Raw genomic sequence first — 7,011 nt, forward strand, 5'->3', positions numbered from 1 at the left:
TCTGTAGATGGCTGGACACTGGTTGCTTTTTGCAACCATAGTTCTCATCTCCCATTCTGAATTCATAATTGTGAAATGCAGTTCAACAACTAACATAGGGATGAAAGGAAATACTGTAAGCAAACTGTGTGTACGTACCTGTGATCAGGTCATTCAAATTGGTCGTAGAAGCCGATCGAAGGGTTCTGGTCACAGCGAGGCTTCTAGGCATTCCCACCATCTGAGCTACCTATGATCAGTGCATTTATAAAATTTACACACCCTATAAGCTTCAGCATATGCTTATCAATAAAAAGGAAGACACAGGCACATTGTTGTCCACTTTTGTACATTTTTTACTATATTACATTCCTAGACAGTATACACATCTACATTGGGCACTTCTACTGAAAATTGTAAGGGCAATAATCCAATTCACCCATTCACATAAGCATTTCAACTTGTTCACTTCCATCACAGATCGCACATAGTTCACAGTTTGCTGCCATCAAAGGCATGTAGTTGACAATTCACTAACATTATATTACTTGTTCACTTCCATCACAGATCGCACATAGTTCACAGTTTGCTGCCATCAAAGGCATGTAGTTGACAATTCACTAACATTATATTACAAAACCAAGGTCACAAAATATCTGGAAATGCACCATCAGTCTCAGTGTCCTCCACAGAACATGTCCATCAGGCTTCTCACAACCTTTGCTGGAGGAGCAGCAGCATCCTTCTTCTGCTTCTTCTTCAACGGTGTTTTTTTCTTCTTAGAAGTTGTCTTTTTCTTTGAAGCTTCTTTTTATTCCCTATGGATGGTCTAGCATCATCAGCTTTGGATGGTCCAGCATCATCATCTGTCCTCTTCCTGTAAATGCACTTTTCATTAAACCACAGTACTAGTAAAATGCATATAACAGTAAATAATTCAAATACAATCTTGCCTTTTGTTGGGTCTATCAACTTCACCATCCTCTCCAACCATGTCAAGCTTGCAGGTCTTCTCGAAGTGTCCAAAACCTCCACACCATTTGCATCTCACTTTCTTCTTGTTGGGATTGTTCTCTAGATAACTCCTAACCCTTTGCACCTTTGGCCGACCTGCTGGTCTTCCCAACAACGGTGGGTGAACCTTGAACCCAAGATCAACTTCTAGCCACTGGGACCTGTCTGTCATTGGTTCAACCCTTCCTTCATAGGCAGCTCTGAACTTAGCAACTGAGTAACACTCATGCACGAAGTCAGCTATCTGCATTCCTCTATTAGACAGTATCCATGCCAAGGCATGCTTGCATGGCTTGCCAGTTACCTGCCATTCTCTACATGAACAATTCTGATTTTTTAGATCCACAGTATGTCTTCTCTGGTTGTTCCAATCATCAAGTAGTGTCACCTCAGCAAAGTCATCATCACTAACTTTCACCTTGACAACCTTCAGATTGGTGCTTATAAGATTCAGTTCCTTCAAAATACCTGGTAGGATCCCATCTTGCAGCTATTGTCCAATCTTCCTTCTAATATACCTTTTCTCCATTATCAGCTCCCTTAACCTGTCTACTAACTCATGGATGAGAAGACCTTTCAAGTGCTTGATCTGAGAATTGAAACTCTCAGAAACATTGTTAGTCAAATAATCACATTTGCTCTCTTTAGAAAAGGCACTTCTGTACCAAATTCTACCATGATGCTGGTCAAGGTACTTAAGTGCAGCTGGAGCATACTCAAAAATTTTGTTCATATGCCACTTAAACATATAGTCAGTATAGCTCTTAGCTGCAGGGTAGAGATGGTCAGTGAAAACATCCCCTGAGAAGTGTTTCATGAAGTTGTTGTACATGTGCCTCATGCACTCCCTGTTTTCAGCTTGTGGAAAAACAACCCCCACAGTTTTCTCTAGTCCTTTACAAGCATCTGAACGCAAAACTAGTCCTAGTGGGTCTCCTATGACTTTGTGCAGATTTTTTAGGAACCAGGTCTAGTTATCCTCAGTCTCTGAGTCAAAAAATAGTATATGCTATATGGTACAGCCAGTTGTGCCCATCAACACCTATTGCTGCAGCCAACTGTCCAGTGTACTTTCCATGCAAAAAAGATGCATCTACACCAATGAAAGGTCTACAACCAGCTAGGAATCCATCAATGCTTGGCTTCAAAGCAACAAAAACCCTCTTGAACCTATATTTTTTACCAATCTTCTCTAACTCTATGTCTACATGACTTCCAGGTGAACTTTGTTTTAGTTGAGCAGCCCAATTGAAAAGAAGTTGGAAGCTCTCTTCATATGTACCATGAACTTTATCCAAGGCGACCTTCAATCCAGACCAAGCTTTTGAGTACTTTAATTTAATTCCAAAGTCACCCTCCAATTTCTCTTTTGCTTCCTTTGCTCTCTTTGTTGGATTCTTCTTTACCCAATCTCCAAGCCTATCTGCACACCAGCCCTAAGAAGCCATTCTCCCTACTCTAAGCTTGGTGGTAGGACAATCGTGATCTGAAGGAAGCTTTTTGATCTACAGAAAGGCAGATAGACGTGGTAATGCTTTTGCAAATAGAAACAAGAACATTTATCAAATACAAAATAACAACTACAAAGAATGTACCTATATAGTTTTCTTATCAAAAATTGTGGAAGCATGTATTCTCCAAGGGCATCCCTCAGTAGCACACCTAGCTATGAATCTTGACTTATCTGATTTATACCCAGCAGCAAGCTCAAACCCCTTGTTCACAACATAGTGCCTTATTGCTTTTCTGAATGCAACTATATCAGGAAACAACACCCCACCTCTATTTTTGGGTTGTTTGGATCATGCAGTACTTGGACCTCGAGAGGGTCAGCATCATCCACCTCTGCCTCTGCCTCAACATGGAAGAATGGATCAGATGGCTCAGCATAAGTTGGCTCAGCCCTAACATTAGTGTTAGAATTGTCAGTTGGCTTTGCAAATTGAGGAGCAACCGGCACAATCCCATACATGGCCTCATCATCAACACCCACATATTCCTCAGCATTATCAAATATATCGGGTTCTCTATCTGGCTCGACATCAACAACTGCCTCTAGATTATCAGGAGCAGCATTAGTGGGTTCTTTACACATGTTGGCAGCTGCCTCTGCCTCTAATTGAACATTTGCATCATCATGAGGAACCACACATATAGGCTCCATGGCATCAAATTCAGCTTCCATACAAATTGACCTATCGAATATATCGAGTTCTCTATCTGGCTCGACATCAACAGCTGCCTCTGGATTATTAGGAGCAGCATTAGTGGGTTCTTTAGACATGTTGGCAGCTGCCTCTGCCTCTAATTGAACATTTGCATCATCATGAGGAACCACACATATAGGCTCCATGGCATCAAATTCAGCTTCCACACAAATTGACCTATCGAATACACCTACCACAACCTCACAGCTCATCTCCTCCTTATACATTTCAAACAAATCTAGCATTTGAATCTCACCAACTATTCTGGCATCCTCATTCAATCTTTTATCAAAGAACCAAACAGTGGGTGTTTGGTTACTGCTCAGATTCAATTTAGTTGCCAGATTTTTCAACAGTAAGTCCAGTGACATTGACCCATACTCCACAACCCACTTAAATGCATGGCTTTTTGTGTAACATTTCCTACTAGCAGAATCTTTGGTAGCAAAACCTTGGACTTTAACCTCTAGCATAAACATCCCATCCCTACCATGCAGTAAATCAAACTCCAAATCAAAGTGCATACATGCACAGCTAATCGATTCCACCAAATCAAGGGAACTGTGGTCACCACAATTAAACAAGGGAAAGGAGGAGGAAAGATTACCTAGGAGCAGTGTTCTCCATCGTTGCCGCACCAGTGCGGTAAATCGGCGTGCCCGACTCTGGTCCCTCCATCAGGGCGCCTCCATCGCCACCACTGGACAAGCACGGGTGGTTAGGGTTCGTCGCAGCTGCAGATCCTATCGTCGCGCGTTGGCTTCCAATCGCCCGCTGTCTCCACTCTCCCATTCTACGGTTTGTTGAGGAAGAAAGGGGAAGAACACAGGAGGGAGAGAGACGGGAGGGAGAAGGGAAAAGCACGGGAGATGGATGGATGCGGCTTCAGCCATTTGCCTCTCCCTTTTCCTCTTGTCCAGGGGGGCATTTTGGTCCAATACAGACATGCAAGTGCTGCAAGTGGGTCCAAGAAGGCTTCATACGTAGAAAAGGCCAAAGCTCAGGGAGGGCAAGAATATGAAGGGCAAATCTCCAATTCCTCGAATTGTAAGGGCAAATCTCCAACTTCTGAAAATTGTAAGGGCAAGAATCCAATTCATCCTTCTACAAATGGGTTTCCAGGAGAGAGGATGCCCATATTTGGGTTGTGCCTCTCAGGTAACCAAAAATAGATCTCCCGTATAGGTACTCTATTGGAGGCTGATTTTGGGTCTCTCGCTACCCATTTTAGATTTTGGTTCCCAATTAATCTCTCCAAAACCAAAAACCAAAAAAAACTATTGAGTCACTTCAAGAGGGCAAGTTGGTGGTGTCGTACCGTTGATTGCCCACACTCTCTGTCCTCTATGTCCCATCATCCACGATACTCATAGGGGGTGATTGGTTGCCCTGCTCGCGCCATTCAGAGCCCCATCCGGCACCAAGTGGTGCACTGTGGCCATGTTTGGTTCCCCTCCTCGCACGTTTTGCCTGCTTTGTTCCATTCATCTGCCCCCCCCTCCATCCCGCACGCCTCCAGTCTTCTCAAATTCACCTTCCCTCATGAGCCGGGATGGCTTCATACACACATGGTGCAGGGACCCATGTGTCAGACACTCAAAACTTTGATGCATGCGTGCAACCAAACACGATCTTGTTTTATACTGGACCAACAACAAAGACAACCAAACATAGCAAAGTGCATAGTCTTATCATGGCTGGAAAGAACCTGGACAGCCACTCCATCCTGGCTCGCTGACCCTTGAGCAACCAATCACCCCATACTTCCTCTTCCTTTCCACGAGTCACATCGAGTTGCTTTTCTCTTTAATATATTTGTCAAATAATCTAGAAACATTTTTTCAATGATAACAAGAGGCAACTAACATCAATACCTCTTAATGATAATAAGAGATGCACAATTGCACATGTTTTTTTGTCGCTTTTTTGTTTATTTTCTATTAAGCTTTATTTGGATGTAGTCGGATTCACATCAATCCACATGTGTTGGGCTCGATTGGAGTGGAACTTAAACTAAATTCCACCCCAGTCCACCCCCAACATGTAACACCCAAATTTTCAAATTATGAAATTTAGAATTTATTTGAATTAGTTTGAATTTAATTTGGTTAGTTGTATTTATTTTTCTAGGGAGGAGAAATCATTTTACAAAATAAAGTAAAAAAATATAAGGTAGAAACAATGTTTGTTGCATTCATGCCACTGCACACTTTTTATTGGTTGATCTCAGTGTGTTTAGTGTTGTGTTTAAGTCATAATAGGATAGATGTCTTTCCCAAAAATCCTTTTAGAAAAAAGAAAATCCTTCTCCCCTCTCCTCTCCCTTTTGGCCTGCTGCCGCTGAGGCATAACCCAGCCGACCCCTCCCTCCTCTCTCTCGTGCTTGCGCTGGCCCAGCCTAGCCTTGTCGGCTCTCCCCCTCCCCTTTCCCTCGCTCGCACAGCCGACCCAAGTGGCCAGGCGGCCCAGTTCACCTGCAATGGCGCACCGCGCCTCTCTCTCTCTCTCACCGCCACACGGGGCCCTTGCGGTAGGGTCACAGACAGGTGGACCCCACCTATCAGTGACCCCACTACAAGGTCGTCCCCTTCCCCACGCCCGCTCTAGAATGCTGCCACCGCTCCACCGAGCATCGCGTGCCCCTTTCCGTGCCTAGCCATGCAGGGCACCGTCGCCGCCTCCTCCCGCAGCGTGTGCACCCGCGCAGCGCCATCACCGCCACTGCCCGTGAGCCGCGCTCGCACTTGACCATGCCCGCTCGCTTGCGCTGTCGCCGCCCGCCCCGCCTTGCCCGCTCGCCCACGCTTGCCGGTGGCCAAGTGCCTATAAAAGGCGCCCTCTGCCGCCTCCTCACTCCCTCGCACTCACTCACTTTCGCTCACTTGTTCTCTCTCGCTCAGTGCTTGAGCTCGCCGCCATCGTAGAAACCCCTTCTCCGCCGCATCTAGGCCGCACTAGTCACACCGATGAGCTTCGCCGCATGGTAAGCATCATGCCGGTGCCCTCCCCTTCCTCCCTCTCCCTCACTGCACACCGGTAAGGCTCACCGGAGTTACTCTAGTGAGGTGAGCCGCCCCTCCACGTGCACCGCCACCTCAGCTCGCCCGATGCCGCCGGCAAGAGCCCTACCAGGTCCACTGCCTCGCGCGCAGCGCGCCCATGTTTTCGCCTCACCCCATCGTGCACCGAACCATCGCCGCACCGAGCACGCCGGCACCAGCCATGGTCGCCGCCGCGCCCTCACTGCCACCGGTCCATGGTGGACCCGTGGACTCACCCCCGCGGGCATGGTCCACTACCTGTCCATGGACCACGACCAAGAACTGGCGCCGCTTTTACGGAGAGGCCCTCGGCTTTTCTGCAAATTGAACCCCCAGTCTAGATTTCAAATGAATTTCTATTTTATTTATTTTAAACCCAAAAATAGTTCGGTTTAATTACAGTTTGCCACTGATTCATAAAATGAGCATAACTTCTCCGTTTTAACTCCGATTTCAACGATTCTCGAACCCATGAGTTCCTCTCGACGCGTAGAATAGCTTGGTAGGTTTGTTTATGCCTGATCTATGTAATGGTTTAATGTGTCTAATCAAATGCATGATTGCTTTGTATGTACTATTTGACGCATATAGACGGGGAGCAATTTGTGGGGGAAGGAGAACCCGATCAACAAGGTCTGGAGCAGCCTAACTACGAGGAAGGCAAGTGCAGGCACATTCCTTGAAGCATATTGTTTACCTATTTAACTTTAATTATACTTTACTTTTATGCATGTGTCTTAATTTGTTAAACCCTGAGGACTGTGACTAGC

The 7,011-nt window shown here is 45.7% G+C and overlaps 1 pseudogene; it reads right to left on the reverse strand.

The window, feature by feature from the left end:
* Positions 1-916: 916 nt before the first annotated feature.
* LOC136531135 (uncharacterized) lies at positions 917-2,441 on the reverse strand (annotated as a pseudogene).
* Between the last annotated feature and the right edge of the window lie 4,570 nt (positions 2,442-7,011).

Source organism: Miscanthus floridulus, unplaced genomic scaffold (assembly GCF_019320115.1).
Source record: "Miscanthus floridulus cultivar M001 unplaced genomic scaffold, ASM1932011v1 fs_286_2_3, whole genome shotgun sequence".
In the NCBI taxonomy this organism is placed as follows: domain Eukaryota; kingdom Viridiplantae; phylum Streptophyta; class Magnoliopsida; order Poales; family Poaceae; genus Miscanthus; species Miscanthus floridulus.